Here is a 20,448-nt window from a genome sequence, read left to right as displayed (position 1 = left end):
ATCCAAGCATATGACATACAAATAAGAAAAAAATGATGTTGGTAGAAGAACACATAAAATGACTACAATAATCAATGCAGAGTGCTATGGAAAAAGGCCTATATGTTCCATGAGTTTCTTGTGGAGTCATAACTCATTTAAGAAAGCCTTTTCCAGTAGCATGTATTATTCTGATCAGGAAACTACTTGAAGTGATGTCGAACCTTTAAAAATTCCACAGAATTATTGCATGTCAGAGTTTTCAAGGAACTATAAAGATCTAGTCCAAACCCTTTATTTTACAGATAAGCAACATGAGCCCCAGAAAGAAGTGACTTCCCTAAAATCACATGGTCAACTAAATGTCAAATATGGGACTAAAATCCAGGTCTTCTAACTTGAGACCAATTCTCTTTGCATTATATATTATGTTCCCTTTCACTGCAATGGACTAAAATGCATTTTATACAGGATTTCTCTTAAGACCACACAGAAGATTGAAAAGGAGTACAGGATCTGGAGTACAGGACTTAAGCTCAAATCTTGGTTCTCCTACTTATTATCAATATAACCTTGACCAAATCACTTCAAGTCAGAACCAGAAGGACATTTATTATCTGTGACAACAAACATATATCTTTTATCAATTCAAGTATTTAATAGGTACCTACTTATGCAGGAAACAGTTCTAGATACTATCAATCAATAAATTTATTAAGCACTTACTATGTGCTGTTACACACTGTGCTAAGTGCCGGGAATACAAAAAGAAGCAAAAGACAATTCCTGCACTCAAAAAAACCTCACAATCTAATGGATCTAGGAATGCACTAGGAATACAAAAACAAAATGTGACAATGATCTGACACCTACATTTAAAAAATAAATTTACTCCCAAGTAAAATTGAGTGTTTATTTTTTTTTTAAAAAAAGGAATGATTCTATAGTAATGATTCTAATTCAACCACCCATTAAATGTCTGCTGTGTATAAGACATAAAAAGCACTGGAGATGTAAAGATAAGACATGGTACCAATGCTCAAGATACTAAAAGATTTCAATACAGAAAAGAGAGAAAAGCTATATATATGTTAATAAATACAACTAACATTAGAATTAGCTAGTGTGATATGAGATTAACTAACTTAAGGATAGGTGAGCACTAAATAAGGAAAAGACAAAATGACAGGAAGCTAGGACTCCATAAGTATGACCTTGTAGAGATTTGGAAGACCTTCCATGCATAGGGAACAGACTAAGCACAGGTACAGGATGGGAAGTAATCAAGTTTGAAGGGAAGTAGAACATAGGAATATAAACTACTTGCCACAAAGAATTATTTAATTTACTATACTGGTATCCTCAGCACCTAGCATAGTGTCTGCCACACAGTAAATACTTAATAGATGCTTACTGAGTGATATGCTCACTGATTGATAAGGCAAAAGGGGTAAGTTACGTCTTTCTCTATCCTCCCTCTAACTGCTAAAATTCCAGAAAGAATATTCTACATTTGTTGCCTTCTTTTTCCTCACCACATACTCAACCCCCTGTGGCTTGGCTCATGTTCCTCACATTGCTGATTACTGAATTTCTTTCTTTTCCTTCAAAGGCAATTGAAATAATCATGTTGTTGAGTCGTTTTTCAGTCAAGTCCAACTCTTCAAAACCCCATTTGTGGTTTTCTTGGCAGATACTGGGGTGGTTTGCCATTTCCTTCTCTAATTCATTTTACAGATGAGGAACTAAGGAAAACAGGATTAAGTGACTTGCCCAGGGTGACACAACTAGTAAATGTTTGAGGCCAGATTTTAACTCAGGAAGATGAGTCTTCCTGACTCCAGGCCCAGCACTCTATCCACTTCACCACCCAGTTACCCCTACATAAAGAACAAATTGTACCTAACCTCAGGAGGAAGGCACTATCAACATTAAGAGGGATGGCATCTGGTTTCTTGCATAAACTAGAGTTTTAGCTGAGACTCAAAGGAAACCAAGAGGTGGAAATAAGGAGATAGAATTCCAGGCATGGGGGACAGAGAGTAAGAATGCCCAAGTTTTAAAGATGGAGTGTCTTGTGCAAGGAACAGCATGTAGAACAGTGTCACTGATCATAAAGGATGTGGAGAAAAATAAGAATACTGGAAGGGTAGTAAGGGCCACTTTATGAAGGGATTTAAAAGCCAAAAACAGGATTTTATATTTGATCCTGGAAATGATAGAAGCCATAGGAGTTAAATGAATAGAGAAAGTGACAAGTTCAAATCTGTATTTTAGCAAGATCACTTTGATATCTGTGTGGTAGGAATGGGGAAAGATATGAGGCAGAGAGGCCAACCCACAGGCTCTTGCAATAGTGTCTATGCATGATTGATAATGATGGCCTACACTAGGGTAGTGGCAGTAATAAAGGACAGAAGTGGTCACACAGAAGATATGTTGCAAAAGGTGAATTGAAAGTCTCACTAACAGATTATATAGTGGGGAAAGAATATGTGATAAGAGTGAGGAGTTAAGGATGATACCTAGGTTATGAGTCTGGGTGACTGGGAGTACAGTGGTGCCCCTGACAATAATAGGGAGGTTAGCAAGAAGGGAAGCCTTAGGGGGAAAAATGAATTCAGTTTGGAACATGTTTTTAAGAAAGCCACAACCAAAAAAAAAAAAAAGGGCATAGACATATTTCAAGAAATCATAAAACTGCCCACATCTTTTAGAAATAGAAGACAAAATAAAACAAGAAAATATCCACTGGGAGTAGCTAGGTGGCCCAGTAGATAGAACACCAGCCCTGGAGTCAGGAGGACATAAGTTCAAATCCAGCCTCTGACACTTACTAAGGGTGCGATGCTGGGGCAAGTCACTTATCCCCAACTGCCTCCAAAAAAAAGTATCCACTGGCATAGAACACAAGAAAGTAGACATGGGGAATATCTATAAGATCACAAAAAAAATTGATTACATTTCAACAGAAATTACTTGTTACTAATGAATATCAGACCATCAAATTCTTAGGAACAGTTCAAAATTAGTACAACGTTAACAGAATAAAAATGAGGAAAAGATAAGGCATGCAATTAAAACAGTCCAATCCTGACCTGTTTAAACAAGTTATTGATAAAGAAAAAATAGAAAGTGGATGGGGAAAAAAGGCCAACATCAATCATATTAAATTCATACAGAAGTTTATCTGCTATAAATCAACCACTAGAACAAAGACTAAAAGTGCCTAAAAAAGTGCCTAAGAGGAAAGAAATGGCAGCCACGGACAACACCAATTTGGAACTCATTTGCAAAAGACTTATGAATAAGGATATTGGAAGATTATGAATAGTATCAACATAAAATAGAAAAAGTACAGGGCAAACACAGTTTATAAGAAGCTTATGACGAGAGATCTGAGTAAGCAAAGTTATCCTGAGAACACTGAAGGACTAAAATGGGAAGACCAACTGAATAATCATAGAAAAAGTTTGTTTTAAACAAACATCACTTTCAAGGACAGTGCAGTCACCACATAGAAACAGTCCCAGATGTGCTTATAGAAAAGGTAGGAATGATATTAAAGAGAACAAAAGCAGAGAAAGAATCTAGATTAGATCAAGTGTATATAAAGGACACCTATGCTAGAAGCAGTGAAAATATGAAGACATTGAGGGCTTGACTAATAAGGTGCCCTAAAGTGAGATAAAATAGCAGAGGAGTGAAATTTAAAAAAAAAAAACAACTTGGTGCCTAATAATACTGAAAATAGAACCAAAAGAATATCAACAATTATAGTCTCTATGCCTACTTTTTCAGCTATAAAAATTATTGATGATAATAGTCTACTAAGAGACTACTTGTTGACAGTATTTGTAGAGAATAAGAATGGTTTCAAAAGTGCTATTTTACAGTAAACAACATCAAACAATCAACTGAAAAATACAGAGTATATAGGAGCTTCCTGATTACTTGAGTACAAAAGAGCCACAAGGAACTCCAGTGCTCTTGGATGTTTTGCTAGCAGACTACTATGGGCAACTCAGAGGAGCATCATTAAGGTGAGTCAATTCATGGTGTCCTTAAATATATACGCTTGTTGTATATCCTTGTCCTACTATGGCTAAGTAAAACTCCCTTTGTTAGCTGCTAAAAGACTGTCAGGAATCTCATTTTGTTCCAATATCTAGCACAAACTACCAGGAAACTGACATCTACCAATCTCAAGCTACATTCATTAATCTCAGATCTTCACTTCCCTTTTACTAAACACTCTTCTTCCAGATCTAAAATTATGATCCTATGATCATAATTCAATACAAACTAAAGCTAATTGGAATATAGATGTAATATTTCTCCTTTCAGCACTTAAAATTTCTGAAAAGTATTTCAGAATAAAATCAATTCACAAGCATTTATTAAGAGCCTAATAATGTGCCAATCACTGTGCTAAATGATGGGAATACAAAGAAAAGTGAGGAAGCCTTGACTTCAAAAGCTTACATTACATTGGAGAAGACCTATACATGTGATAGATAGATAAACAGATACAGAGATAGATAGAGATATAAATATAGATATAAACACACACACATATATACAAATAGAAACTATGGGAAAAGGAGCACTGACACATGCAGCTGGATCAGAAAAGGTCTGTTGTAAAAGGTACTCAAATCACCTGGCTCAAATAAAACACATCCTTTGATTCTGAAAACTTGCAAATGTGATTGCTGAATCACTGTCAATGATATATGAAAAATCACAGAAAATAGGAGAGTTCGATAAGACCAAAATGTACCAGGATTCCCTTCTCCTCCTGTAACAGGGACCAGTTTTCTCTAAAAGGCAGCAAAGCTCTCCCCATAATTTATTCCTGACTCCCCTGAAACAGATTCCTGGTGAATTAAGTGCATGACAAATCCAACGCATCTGAAGTCAGACAGCCCTCCCCCTTCCTACTTGGTGGATTCCTGAAGACCACACAAGTAACCCTACTCTGCCCTGATGACCAGACAGATGCAAGGCAGCCACATATTTAGAAGCCAAGTGCCACTGTATCCTTACTGCATATTCTTTCTAAGTTAGGGCAAAGTAAACCTTTTGTTAACTGTTTATGATAGGTGACTTAAGAATGTCTTGTTACATCCCAAAATGAAACCTAAATTAAAAAGATGTTGGTATCAGTCCCTCCTGTAACAAAGAGGTGCTAGAAGACTGGAGTACGGCAAATATCTCGATTCTCAAAAAAAAGAAAGATAACAGTCTGCAAACTATAGGCTATTGATCTTAATTTCTATTCCTGGGGAAAATCTAGAATGAATCATTAGACAAGTGGTGCACATTTTAAAATTGATCCTCAGGTCTGTTAGAATGCTCTTCCTGTCAGATTATTTATATTTGCTTAATATTTATATATGTGTTCCCAAACAGAATGTAAACTCTTTGAGGAAATGAGACTGGTTTCATCTTGATACTGCAGTACTCATCACATTGGAGATACCTAATAAATGCTTGTTGAATCAAAAAAATAAATTAACATATTTTTGGAAACTGAGATATTACAAATAAGCAGAACAGGGATAAATGTAGCCTTATATTTCAGTACCAAAAAAAATTCAACCTCACAAATACCAGATAAGGGAGCAGGGCTAAAAATCAGTTGTTCTTTTAAAAACTTTAGGAGTTCCAATGGACTGCAAGATCAATTTAGATCTGAAGAATAATGACTGATACTGAACCCACAATGGAGAAGAGTGGGGGGAGAAGTGAGGAGGAGGAGCTCATGCAATCTTGGACTTCATTGAAAGGCACAGTTTCCAGGAATAAGGCGGTGACAGTCCCACTGTACTCTGCTCCCACCAGAACTAATCTCAAATACTATGTTTAGTTCTGGGGATCACAGTTCAAGGACAATGGTAAGCTAGAGAATGATCAGAGGATGGCAATCAGGATAGCGAAGAACAATAAGCCCATGTCATGAAAATCAGTAACAAGGGATTCTTAAGCTAAATACAAAAAAAAAAAAAGAATACTTGGGGGGGGTGTCTTCCGGTTTTTGAAAGGCTGCCATGTGGAAGAGTGTTTAGAATGTTCTGTTTGAGCAAATATGGTAGTATTTTTTATAAGAAGAAACTTTCAGCCTCTAAGAAATAGCAAAAATCAGGGAAATGGAGCCAAGATGGCAGAGTAAAGGCAGGGACTCACTAAGCTTTCCCCTAAACCCCTCCAAATACCTTTAAAAACCAATTCTAGAGCAACAGAACTCACGAAAAGATGGATTGAAACAAATTTCCAGCCCAAGACAACTTGGAAGGTTGGCAGGAAAAGTCTTTTGCACCAGGGTGAGAGAGGAGCACAGTCCAGCATAGGCCGCCCTCAGAAAACCAGGAGCAGGCCTCCAGGAGACTAAATCACTAGCAACAGTGGCAGTTTCCAGGCCTCACAGCCCACAAATACCAAAGACAACTTAGAAGGTGAGCAGAAAAGGTCTGCTGTACATGGGTGAGAGTGGAGTGTAGTCCAGAGCAGGCCATGCCAACACAGCCCTGGTCCCAGCAAACCAGGGGCAGGCCTTGGGAGCGACTGAATCAGAGGTGGCTGCTTCCTAAGTTCTCAGCCCACAGCCGGTAAGACGTTCAAACAACTGGTCAGAAGGAGATTAAAGGGGTCTTTTTCCTAGCACTGAGGTAAGACTCTGTTGTTTTACCCATACAAGGATCTGGGTGGCAATCCCGGGTAGTAGTCCTAAAGTAAGGAGGAGGAATAGCATAGCAGAGCTTGTGGCCAAAGTGGAGGGGGGATCCTCCTCACAGTTCCAGGGCACAAAAGAGTGCTTGTGGTCAGTCATAGACCAGAGCACAGGACAAGACAGTAGTAAACATCTCTCCTTAGATCATACCACTTTTGAAGAACTGAAAACTTACAGGTCTGTAGAAGTATCTCTGAAAACAGCTACACAAAATCCCTGAAGCTTGGGACAGTGCACCCTCCACCCTGGAAGCAAAGCCCTACTTTAACAAAGAGTTAAAAGTCAAATAATAGGCTGGGAAAATGAGCAAACAAAAAAAAAATTCTGCCTATAGAAAGTTACTACAGTGACAAGGAAACTCAAAACACATACTCAGAAGAAGACAACAAGGTCAAAGCTCTTACATCCAAAGCCTCCAAGAAAAATAGGAATTGGTCTCAGGCCATGGAAGAGCTCAAAAAAGATTTTGAAAATCAAATAAGAGAGGTAGAGAACACTAGACAGCATAGGAATCAATGGTGTCTTCCTTAAAATCATAAGTAGCATCTACCTAAAACCTTCAGCAAGTATTATATGTAATGGGGATAAGCTAGAAGTATTTCCAGTAAGACCAGGGGTGAAACAAGGATGTCCATTACCACCACTGTTGTTCAATATGGTACTAGAAACATTAGCTTTAGTAATAAGAGAAGAAAAAGAAACTAAAGGTATTAGAATAGGCAAAGAAGAAGCAAAGTTATCACTCTTTTGCAGATAATATGATGATATACTTAGAGAATCAAGTAAAAAACTACTTGAAATAATAAACAACTTTGGCAAAGTTGCAGAAGGCTATAAAATAAACCCACACAAATCATTAGCATTTCTATATATAACCAACAAAGCCCAACAGCAAGAGATAGAAAGAGAAATTCCATTTAAAGTTACTGTAGACATTATAAAATATTCAGGAGTCTACCTACTGAAACAAACCCAGGAACTATATGAACACAATTACAAAACACTTTTCACACAAATAAAGTCAGAGCTAAATAATTGGAAAAACATCAGTTGCTCATGGGTAGGCCAAGCTAATAGAATAAAAATGACAATTCTACCTAAGTTAATTTACTTATTCAGTGCCATATCAATCAAACTACCAAAAAATTATTTTGGAGAGCTAGAAAAATAGTAACAAGTTTCATCTGGGAGAACAAAAGATTCAGAATATCAAGGGAACTAATGAAAAGAAATGCTAGTAGGGAAGGTGGCCTAGCTGTTCCAAATCTTAAATTGCATTATAAAGTAGCAATCATCAAAACTACTTGGTACTGGCTAAGAAATAGAGTGGTGGATCAGTGGAATAGGTTAGGTACACAAGACACAGTAGTCAATGACTATAGTGATCTACTGTTCGATAAACTCAAAGATCCTAGCTTCTGGGACAACAATTCACTATTTCACAAAAACTGCTGGGAAAACTGGAAAAGAGTATGGCAGAAACTAGACATAGACCAAAATTTTATACTATATACTAAAATAAAGTCAAAATGGGTACATGATTTAGATAGAAAGGCTGATACTATAAGCAAACTGGGAGAGCAAGGATTAGTTTACCTATCAGATTTAAAGAGAACAGAAGAATTTATGACCAAACAAGAGATAGAGAACATTATGAAATGCAAAATGGATAATTTTGATTACATTAAATTGAAAAGGTTTTGCACAAACAAAGCCAATGCAACCAAGATCAGGAGGGAAGCAGAAAACTGGGAAAGAATTTTTACAACCAGTGTCTCTGATAAGGGCCTCACTTCTAAAATATATAGAGAACTAAGTCAAATTTATAAGAATACAGTCATTCTCTAAATGATAAATGGTCAAAGGATATGAACAGGCAGTTTTCAGATGAAGAAATTAAAGCAATCTATAGTCACATAAAAAAAATGTTCTAAGTCACTATTGATTAGAAAAATGCAAATCAAAATGACTCTGAGGTACCACATCACACTTATCAGATTGGCTAACATGACAAAACAGGAAAATGATAAATGATGGAGAGGTGGGAAAACTGGAACCTTAATGCACTGTTGGTAGAATTGTGAATTGATCCAACCATTTTAGAGAGCAATTTGGAACTATGCCCAAAGGGCTATAAAATGTGCATACCCTTTGACCTGGCAATAGCACTTCAAGGGCTGTAACCCAAAGACATCTTAAAAATGGGAAAAGGACTCACATGTGCAAAAATATTTACAGGCACAACTAGGTGTCTTAGTGGATTGAGCACCGGCCCTGGAGTCAGGAAGACCCGAGTTCAAATCCGGCCTCAGACACTTGACATTAGCTGTGTGACCCTGGGCAAGTGACTTAACCCCAACTGCCTCACCAAAACAAAACAAAACAAACAAAAAAAAAAGAATGACAATAAAAATATTTACAGCAGCTCTGTCTGTGGTGGCAAAGAACTGGAAATTGAGGGGATGCCCATCAAGTGGGGGAGGAGAGGAATGGCTGAACAAGTTGTGGTATATGAATGTAACGGAATACTATTGTGTTATAAGAAATGATGAGTAGGCAGAATTCAGAAAAACCTAGAAAGACTTGTATGGTCTGATGCTAAGTGAAGCGAGCAGAACCAGGAGAACGCTGTACACAGTAACAGCCATGTTATGTGATGATTAACTTTGATAGACTTAACTCTTCTCAGCAATTCAAGGATCTAAGACATCTCCAAAAGTCTCATGATAGAAAATGCTATCCACATCCAGAGAAAGAACTATGGAGTTTGAATGCAGATCGAAGCATACTATTTGCTCTTTTTTCCCTTCTGTTTTGTTTTGTTTCTTCTTTCTTGTGGTTCCTCCTATTGGTTCTAATTCTTCTTTACAACATGACTAATGTGAAAATATGTTTAATAGGAATGTATATGTAGAGCCTATATCAGATTCATGCTGTCTGGGGTGGGAGGGGGAGAAAATTTAAAACTCGAAAGCTTATGGAAGTGATTGCTGAAAACTAAAAGGAAATTAATTTAAAAAAGAGAGGTAGAGGAAAAACTGGGAAAAGAAATGATTGATGGAAGAAAATAATGAAAAACCAGTCAACAGCTTGGTAAAGGAGAAACAAAAAACATACTGAAGAAAATAATACCTTAAAACAGACTAGGCCAAGTGGTAAAAGAGGTCCAAAAAGCCAATTAGGAGAAGATTGCCTTAAAAGAAATGGCAAAAGTTAAACTGAGGAAGACTCTTAAGAAACATTCAAGTTATCCAGGTGTAGTGGCCAATACCTAAAATCCCTACTACCAAGGTGGCTAATGTTTGATCATAATCTCTTTAGTTTTACTTTTGAGCTGCAGTGGTGTTAAGGTGATGCGGGTGTCCAAAGTAAATGTGGCATTAATGCAACTGGAGTGGGGAGCCACCATGTTGCCTAAGAAAAGGACAACTTACTCGTGCTTATATACTTGAATCAACTGATAATATAGATCACAATCACCTCCAGATTCAATACTCAAGGGCTTATCTATATGACCAGACAAATGCTCATGGACTTATTTGCATGACTTATTTGCTGAATTGTATTCTGTCACTTGGAAGAGGTTCACTTTCTTAGCCTAGCTTTTCTTGACTTGGACTTGATCTTTTGTTCTTATTGAAAAAAATTCAATGTATTTATGCACAGGTGTGCTCTTAAATATCCAATAATTTTCTCACATAGCTTCACTCCTTCCCCTCCTACCATCCCCTTTAAGAGAAGCCTGCCCCCATTTTAGAAATCTCAGCTCTAACATCCTGCTCCTTAATAAGAAAGATGACACAAATTTGAGTGGGGAAAGAAAAGAAAAAAAACAAAGGGTAAAGTAGAGTATAGGATAAAATGAAGGGTTAAGTGAGTAGAACACAGTTGCATAGTCTTTAAAAATAGGGCACAATGTTTGAATTTAAAATGAAATCATAAAAAAACCTTTAGTTTAACTGACAACTGACTACATGGATTACCGAATAATTTCAGCTCCCACTAAAAAAGAAGTTTAAGGTTAAACCAAAAGAGACTATGCTTTCCCATCCTAACAAGCACCCTAATTTCTGGAGAAAACAAAAAAGAAATAATGAACAAAAGCCAATGAAAAAAAGAGATCCTACCCCCAAAAATGAGATTAAAGAGATTAGAGAGAAAATTATCATTTAAGAAGCATATGTGCCAAGCTACTTATTTAAGTCCCATTTTCTCCCAGAGAATAAAGTATAAAAAAAAATTATGCAGCCTACTGGTAGATCCCAAGCAAGGTTCCCACACAGAGAAAAAACAGCTCTTCACACTGCTTCTATTTGATCTCCAATAGCTCAAGGTAAACATGGCAGAACTATGAAGGAGTCTATGTTCTAAGCTTCTTCCAACTTTTTAGGCACCTAGGATGTACTTGCTTTCTTCCCCATTTTCCTAACCACAAAAAACCTCACACCAATCATTTACACTTCTGATTATACTTCAGGGAAGTAATTAAGAGGACTTACTAAGTTACTCAAATTAAAGCCTACTTAAAAGGCCAGTCAGTAATGAATAAACCTGGTTTTACAGATGTATGGTAGAGAAAAGGAAATTAGAAAGGATGAACTTTCTATCCCAGGTACTTATTGATATACCAGGCAGAATGGCATAGCTTACCCTAGGTATGGCTTCTGGACGTGTATTTCAAATTGCTGCTGAAAAAAAAAAAAGGGTCACAAGCTGCTTTCAGTAACAACTTACAATCTGCATCCTAATTTAAATTTGGCTGGTTACCTTTACTCTTTTCCCCCTATCTTTTACCATTCTAAAAACATGTCCTGCTTCCTTCTACCAAAACCTAATGTTTTTCCTTCCACAGTCACAAGGCTATAAAAGGGGGACAAAATCCATTCCTACTTCAGTCTTTCTCCATTCTTATGTCACAGTCTCTACCCTGGGTTTCTGGCACTTCTAGCTTGTCACACAAGTCATAAAGCCCAGGGTCCAGAGTGACTTTACTCCCTAGCATAAGAGAGCAGAGTCAGAGCATTTGCTGAAGAATCGATCTGAGGGCAGGGGAAGTGAACATGAGAAAGAACACAGTGTGACTCAGCTCTGGTCTATAGGAGTAACACTAAACGGAACCCTAGTCGCTTGGCAGTCAGATTCAGGATTTTGTGCCGATAGGGGAAATGAGTCTATGTATTACTGTTTTCTGGATCCAGGACTTTCATTTATTATGTGAGAGTGGAATATGTGCACAGAATGAGTATGTGCTTACATGAGAATTAGATTATATATTACCAAGGGGAAATATGACACAAACCATGCCTCATTCCACACTCTGAGTCTTTCACTCTCCATCAGGAGATGGATAGTACATTCAAATCATCCTTAGTCCTCTGTACTCACTGTTGGTCAGAGTTCTGAATTCTTTCAAAGTTATTTGTTTTTATCATATTGTTGTCATTGTATAAATTATTCTCCTCTTCACTCTGCATCAATTCATACAAGTCTTCCAGGTTTCTTTGAAACCATCCCCTTCATCATTTCTTGTAGCACAATAATATTTCATCACATTTAGACACTCTTACTTATACTCTTATGGGTTCTCCCTCAAATTGCCATTCTTTGCCACCTCAAGAAGAGTTATGGAGGGGCGAAGCCAAGATGGCAGAGTGAAAGCAGTGACTTGCTTGAGCTCTCCCCCAAACCCCTCCAAATACCTGTAAAAAAAAATTGGCTCTAAACAAATTCTAAAGCAGCAGAACCCACAAAAAAAGACAGAGTGAAACAAATTTCCAGTCCAAGACAACCTAGATGGTTGATCAGAAAGGTCTATCACACCAGGCGGGGAGAGGAGCACAGTTTGGCGTGGGCACGTAGGCAGCAGCGAACCTGGAGCAGGCCTCAGAAGACTGAATTGCTGGCAGCTGTGGCCATGAATGCCAAAGACAACTTCAAAGGTCAGTGGAAAAAGTCTGTGACTGAAGTGAGAGAGAAAAGCTAGGTCTCGGCCACAAGTCCCAAGCTCGGCCCCCCAGGTGGCGGCTGACTCCTGAGCTTCCGGCCCACAGACTGAGGGGGAATCAAGTGGCTGATCAGAGGGGGATTGCAGGGATCTCTTTCCCAGTGCTGAGGCAGGAATCTCTTGCTTTGCCTGTGCTTGGATCTGGGTCACAGTTCTGAGGGGTGGTCCTGGGGCAAGGAAGAATGCTGGTGTGGTGGAGCTTGTTGTGGCAGTGGAGAGGAAACACCTCGCCCCTTATCATACCACCTTAGAAGAACTGAAAATTTTCAGGTCCCTAGAAGTATCTCTGAAAACAGCTGTACAAACCCCCAAAGCTTGGGACAGTACATTTTCCACACTGGAAATAGACTTTTACCTTAACAAAGAGTTTAAAACTCAAGTAATTGGCCGGGATCATGAGTAAGCAGCACAAAAAGAGTCAGACTATATTATCTTACTTTGGTGACAAAGAAGATCAAAACATAAAACCAGAAGAAGACAACAAAGTCAAAGCTCCTACATCCAAAGCCTCCAAGAAAAATATGAATCAGTCCCAAGCCGTGAAAGAGCTCAAAAGGGATTTTGAGAAGCAAGTAAGAGAAGCAGAGGAAAAACTGGGAAGAGAAATGACAGCGATGCAAGAAAATCATGAAAAACAAGTCAACAGCTTGCTAAAGGAGACACAAGAAAATACTGAAGGAAATAACACCTTAAAAAATAGCCTAACCCAAATGGCAAAAGAGGTCCAAAAAGCCAATGAGGAGAAGAATGCCCTAAAAAGCAAAATTGAACAAATGGAAAAGGAAGTCCAAAAGATTACTGAAGAAAATACTTCCTTCAAAATTAGAATAGAGCAATTGGAAGTGACTTTATGAGAAATCAAGACACTGTAAATAAATCCAAAAGAATGAAAAATTAGAAAACAATGTGAAATATCTCATTGGAAAAACAACTGACCTGGAAAATAGATCCAGGAGAGAGAATTTAAAAATTATTGGACTATCTGAAAGCCATGATCAAAAAAAGAGGCTAGACATCATCTTTCAAGAAATTGTCAAGGAAAACTGTCCTGATATTTTAGAATCAGAGGGCAAAATAGAAATTGAAAGAATCCACCAATCACTGCCTGAAAGAGATCCCCAAAGGAAAACTCTTAGGAATATTGTAGCCAAATTCCAGAGTTCCCAGGTCAAGGAGAAAATATTACAAGCAGCCAGAAAGAAACAATTGAAGTACTGTGGAAACACAATCAGGATAACACAAGATTTAGCAGCTTCTACATTAAGGAACCACAGGGCATGGAATATAATATTCTGGAGAGCAAAAGAAATAGGATTACAACCAAGAATCACCTACCCAGCAAAACTGAGTATAATCCTGCAGGGGGAAAAAAATGGTCATTCAGTGAAATAGAGGACTTTCAAGCATTCTTGATGAAAAGACCAGAGCTGAATAGAAAATATGATTTTCAAATACAAGACTCGAGTGGAAGATGAAGAGGTAAACAGGAAAGAGAAATCATAAGAGATTTATTAAGGTTGAACTGTTTACATTCTGCATGGAAAGATGATATTTGTAACTCATGAGACCTTTGTCAGTGTTAGGGTAGCTGGAGGGAAAAAATTACATATATATATGTATAGATAGATAGATAGATAGATTAGATAGATAGATAGAGGGCACAGGGTGAATTGAAGATCAAGAGGTCAGTCATATCTGGAAAATAAAATTAAGGGGTGAGAGAGGATTATACTAGGAGAAAGGGAGAGGCAGAATGGAGTAAAATCTCACAAAAAACAGAAAAGAAAAGGCTCTTACAGTGGAGGGGAAATGGGGAAGGTGAGAGGGAATGAGTGAATCTTATTCTCATAGGATTTGACTTAAGGTGGGAATAACATACATGCTCAATTGGGTATGGAAATCTGTCTTACCCTACAGGAAAAGAGAGGGGGAAGGGGACAAGAGAGTAGGGGGACGACAGAGAGGAGGGCAGATTGGGAAAGGGGGTAATCAAAAGCAAATACTTCTGAGGAGAGACAGGGTCAAAAGAAAGAACAGAATAAATGGGGGGCGCAGGATAGGATTAAGGGAAACAGAGTTAGTTTTCCACAGCATGTCTACTATGGAAGTGTTTTGCATAACTGCACATGTACAACCTACATTGAGTTGCTTAGCTTATCAATGAGGGTCGGTGGGGAGGGAGGAAGGGAGAAAATTTGGAAACCAAAGTTTTAAAAACACATGTTTAAAAAAATTTTTTTTCATATGCAACTGGGAAATAAGAAATATAGGAAATGGGGTACAGAAAATCTATCCTGCCCTACAGGAAAATAGAAGGGGAAAGGGATAAGAGAAGGGGGAGAGAGATAGAAGGGAAGGCAGACTAGGGGAAGGGGTATTCAGAATGCATGCCATCTTGGGGTGGTGGAAGGGGTGAGATGGGGTGAAAATTTGGAACTCAAAATCTTGTGGAAGTAAATGTTGAAAACTAAAAATAAATAAATTTATTTTAAAAACAAAAAAGAAAAAATAAGCACTTCATAAAAAAAGGAGTTATGAACATTCCTTAGAGTTTGTTTTGCTCAAGATTAATCCCTCCTACTCCCCCTTTTGCTTTTTTCCTCTTTTCTTATTAGTCTGTTGACTGAAATGTATTCCTGTGCCCAACTGTTAATTATTCCCTCTTTTGACTAGTTCAGATAAGAATAAAGTTCAATTGTTAGCAGCTCCCAGTCATTCCTCATTTGTAGAGATTTCTATTTGCACACCCCTAACTTTCCTTCCCTCATCCCCTCCACTTTTCTTCTTCTCTCTTTATATTATTCTCTTAAGACCATATAAAAAAAATGCAAGGTAATTTGATGGTAAAGGTATCAGTAACTAAGGACATTAGAAAAAGTCTCATGTAGAAAGTAGCACATGAACTAAGCTTTGAAGAAAACTAAAGATAGTAAGAGATGGAGGTGAGGAAGGAATGCATTCCGGACACAAACCCCCATAAGTACAAAGAGGTAGAGAGGTGGGAAATGAAATGTTCTCCATAAAAAACAGGAAGAATGTCAGTTTGGCTAAACCAAAGACTACATGAAGAGGAAGCTGAAAAGGTAGGCTGGAGCTAGGTTGTGAAGGGCCTGAAACACCAAAGAGAAAAGCTTTAGTTTCATCTTACAGGAAACAGAGAGCCAGTGAAGTTAGTCTCCATGGTCAGACTTATGCTTTAAGAAAATCACTTTTTCAGCTATGTGGAAGATGAACTGGAAAGAGACTTGACTTAGGAACACCAATTAGGAAAGTTTTTCAATATTACAGGTGACAAGTTACAAGGAACTGGGTATTTGCGGTATGAGTCAAGAGAAGGGGACAGACTCGAGATGATGTAGTGGTAAAATCAACAAGACACGGCAACAGTTTGGATATACACAGTATGAAAGAATGAGAAGTTAAAAACAAACTGTGAACCCATGTGACTAGAAGGATGGAGGTATCCTAGACAGAAACAAGGAAGTGTGAAATAAAGATAAATGGGAGAAGGGGGGGAAATAATGAAATCTTTTGGGGACATATTAAGTTGAAGATAACCATGAGACATCCAAGTTGGTGATGTTTAGGAATAAAACTAGGGCTGTAATGAAACTCAAAGGAAGCTGATGAAGTCATCACTATAAATTTGTTTTATCTAATCTTAATTGGGCCTTCATTTTCATTTTATTCCCTACAGGGATTATTCTAACAAGTCTCTTCTCTCTTCCTAGCCTCCCAAAGAACTCTCTCTCCCTCAACTACCAAAACAGAAAGCCTCACCTCATACTGTGTTCAGGAAAATAGAAGCTATTTTCTGTGGGCTTTCTTTTCTAGGAAGTCATCCCCAATGCCTCTGGTAAGTAACAATCTTCCCCCAAAACCTCACATGATACTTTGTTTTGTAGCTTTCTAATAATGTACTTATGTAATATTATCAGTTTGGGTATCTTATCCATTGGAATGTAAACTCCTTGAGAGCAGGGACAGTATATTATCTCAACTTTGTGTTTCCCCTAACAACTAGGACAGAATTCTGCACAAAGCATATGAAAACTATGAAAAAACAATGAAAATCATTTAGTGTTAATGGAGGACATATGTACTGCTTTTGTATACCACTAGAAAGCCATGTGGATCCCAAAAATATACTATTATTTAATTTAGAATTTTTTGAAATACTTTTGTTGCTTAAAGTCAACATGCATTTTACTTCTAGTTGATATTTTTATAAGAAAGATAACGTGTCATGAGTAATGAAACATTGATTGTTGTCTCCTCTTTTGTATTCTTCCCTCTTTTGACTAGTTCAGAATGTAACTCTTTGAAAGCAAGGACTATCTTACTTTTCTATTTGTGTATCATCAGTGCTTAGCACAGTTTGTCCATTCTAAGTGCTTAATAAATGCTTTTCCATTCACTCAATTTAAATTACATTTCAACAGCATAAAATATTGTTATACAACCTGATAATACTTTAAATATTTAAAAGCATCTTTTCAATCCACTCAACTATTGGAACTAAGCATCAAGAACTTTCATATGTAAACGAAATATTATGTGAAACCCCAAAATAAAAAAAATATAAATAATGTAAATGACATCAAGGCATGGAGAAAATTAATTTTCTTTGTATTAGTCAAAATGAAGCCTATGTCTGCTAACTAAGTATCCTGGTTAAGTATCAATTTCCTTCTCTGCAAGATGGGGTTAGGAGTAAGAAGCACAACTCACAGGTACAAAAATATTTACAGCAGCTCTGTCTATGGTGGCAAAGAACTGGAAATTGAGGGGATACCCATCAATTGGGGAATGGCTAAACAAGATGTGGTATATGAATGTGATGGAATACTATTGTGTTATAAGAAATGATGAGCAGGCAGAATTCAGAAAAACCTAGAAAGACCTGTACGGACTGATGCTGAGGGAAGTGAGCAGAACCAGGAGAACGTTGTACGTGGTAACAGCCACGTTGTGCGATGATTAAATTTGATAGACTTAGCTCTTCTTAGCAATTCAAGGATCTAAGACATCTCCAAAAGTCTCATGATAGAAAATTCTATCCACATCCAGAGAAAGAACTATGGAGTTTGAATGCAGATCGAAGCATACTATTTGCTCTTTTTTTTTTCTTGTTTCGTTTTGTTTCTTCTTTCTTGTGGTTCCTCCTATTAGTTCTAATTCTTCTTTACAACATGACTAATGTGAAAATATGTTTAATAGGAATGTATATGTAGAGCCTATATCAGATTGCGCACTGTCTTGGAGAGGGAATGTGAGAAAATTTAAAACACAAAAGCTTATAGAAGTGATTGTTGAAAACTAAAAATAAATTAATTAAATAAAAAAAAGAAGTGAGAAGCACAATGATATATTAAATAACCTGCCTTGGAGTTAGGATATCTGGGTTCAGTTACTGCTTATGATTCACACTGGCTATACAAAAATGGGGAAGTCATTTAGCCTGGCAAGGTCAGTTCCCTCTACCAATGAAAGCACAAGTCCAGACCAATAAAATTACCTGTAGCACCTAGTTCACAAGGCTTTGGTAAGGATCAAATGAGATAGCACTTGATAAATAAAGGTATAAAAATAAAATATATCAATAACAATTTATTTTTAAAAGTACTACATAAATGTCAGTTGTTTTCTCCTTATATCTGAATACGTCCTTTTGTCATAATCATAAGTTTTTGTGCCTTGAGTTCTTAAAAATCTCCAAAGAATTTTTTATGTGAGGATAATAGCACTTTGCTGAAAAAAAGTCTTATTTTTCAAAGAAATTTTAAAAATCTAAAAATACATATACCTAAATATTAAGTTTCTCTTAAAATGTGAATTTTCATTTTGACAACTATTCAATTCCTGATTCTCAAGTTGTATGCCCTGAGTACAGTTAAAATCATAACTTTATTATTAGTGAATGGGAAAGTATTTATTATTATTAGCTAGCTTTTGTGTAGTGCCCACTACGTGCTAGGGACTATGCTAAGAATTTTGCAAATATTATCTCATTTGATTTTTATAACCACCTTGTGAGGTAAGTGCTAATATTATCCAAAATTTACAGATGAGAAAACTGAGGTCAGTGACTTGCACAAGATCATAAAGCTAGTAACTGTCTAAAGCTACAGTTGAACTCATGTCTTCCTGATTCTAGGCCCAGGGTTGCATCCACTACACCCCCAGCACTATGTGTGAAGCACTAGGGATGCAAACAAAAGTATAGTAATCCCTGCCTTCAAAGAGCTTATACTCTAAAGGAGGAGATAATACACATAGGTTTCAGCTTCAAGTCAGATCTAAAGGCCCATGGTCCTTAGGGTACATCAGTGAAATAGATGATACGCATCTTCTTTAGTGTCACTTCCACTGGTAAAACCGCATCTCTTTCTGATGATGAATCATATGATAGTCCCAAAGAGTACCAAATTACCCTCTCCAAGGGAAATAGGCAAGTGGTCTGAGAAGAAGTTAATATTCACTCCTACCACTCTTAAGCACATGGTCCTGGGATGCCTCTACCAAAATATAAGAGAAAGTGCTATCTGAGCTCATTTCTCCTCCCACCAAATCCATGATGCAAAGCTGAGGTTTCCTTAAACAGATAGAAGCTACTACTACATTCAATACTCTCAGGGTCCTAACCCTTGTTGGTGACTATTCCTAATAACATTATCGCTCTTGAAGCCTCACTAACGTATTTCCCATTCATAAATCAGCCTCTAATACTCAATTAAACAATTATTAAATAAAACATGCAGTAAAAATGCAAAACAAACACATATTTACAAAACATTGTAAATGTTTTGGTATACTCATGGTATATCCTCATGGTATACACTTTAAGTAGGGTAGTAAGGTACAAATGTAGGAAATACATGTGGCCAGAACAACTCACAACTCTAAAACCTGGTATGCTCTTTCTTTATCAGGAGCTGTCCATAAAAGCTCCTTGATGAGTATAACTACTATGTGAGTAATGTTTCCACTGCTAAGCTTATCCATGCTTTGCTGGACTAACACTTCACTAGGCATGACATTTCAGCTGCACAAGTGAAATCCACTGATCTACTTCTTTGCTGCTCTAATTCTATGCTGTCAAAATGCTCAGCAAGGCTTGCTCCTTAACAGTAACTGTATCCATCACTTCCAACTTCAAGCTTAGCTGATGCAGTGTTATGTAGGTCCCATTTTTAGGAAAAGGCAATGGCTTTATCCCAAATTAGCAAAAGCCTATCCTAACTCTTCTCCATCTCTCAGCAACAAGTAGTAATACCTATAGGTATTACAACAAGTGGCAATGGAGTAAAGTATATTCTCTCCATTCTTGCTTTTTCTTATCAGCAATTCATATGCAAATGAGTAATTATATTGTTATATGCAAATCAGAACAGTTATATCAGAACACTGAAGCACACTTATGCCCCAAAGAAGTGAACTGTCAAGGGTCACTCCCCTGAAATATATATATATATATATATATATATTCTCATGGCACCTTCCATTATTCCTCATTATGATCTCTTTAACCACTTCAAGTTCAACCATTACAAAAGAGCTTAGGCAAAGGACTGAAATAAAGATATAGATGATTAAAATATCAAAGCTAAAATAAATTTTAAGTCAAATTATTTTCTCTGTCCAACAAGTTTGGATTAGTTTAATATCATCTGGGGTTGTTACCCAGAAATTTTTCACTAATGTTAATGAACACATACACAACGTTGATATT

At 37.1% G+C, this 20,448-nt stretch overlaps 1 protein-coding gene across 10 annotated transcripts in view; it reads right to left on the bottom strand.

Moving 5' to 3' along the window:
• Positions 1-20,448, bottom strand: part of MEF2A (myocyte enhancer factor 2A) — a 236,637-nt gene that overhangs the window by 191,395 nt on the left and 24,794 nt on the right. The window contains exon 2 of one of the 10 annotated variants that reach the window (XM_027852026.1): positions 11,363-11,400. The exons of 8 other annotated variants lie outside the window; for them this stretch is intronic. The gene's annotated coding sequence lies outside the window, so the exon portion shown is untranslated. The remainder of the gene's footprint in view (positions 1-11,362; positions 11,401-20,448) is intronic. One more of the 10 variants, XM_027852025.1, reaches the window with a different exon arrangement.

Source organism: Vombatus ursinus, unplaced genomic scaffold (genome assembly GCF_900497805.2).
Source record: "Vombatus ursinus unplaced genomic scaffold, bare-nosed wombat genome assembly UNPS02009205.1, whole genome shotgun sequence".
NCBI lineage: Eukaryota > Metazoa > Chordata > Mammalia > Diprotodontia > Vombatidae > Vombatus > Vombatus ursinus.
Note: the sequence above shows the minus strand (reverse complement) of the source record. Positions and strands in the feature narration are given on the sequence as shown.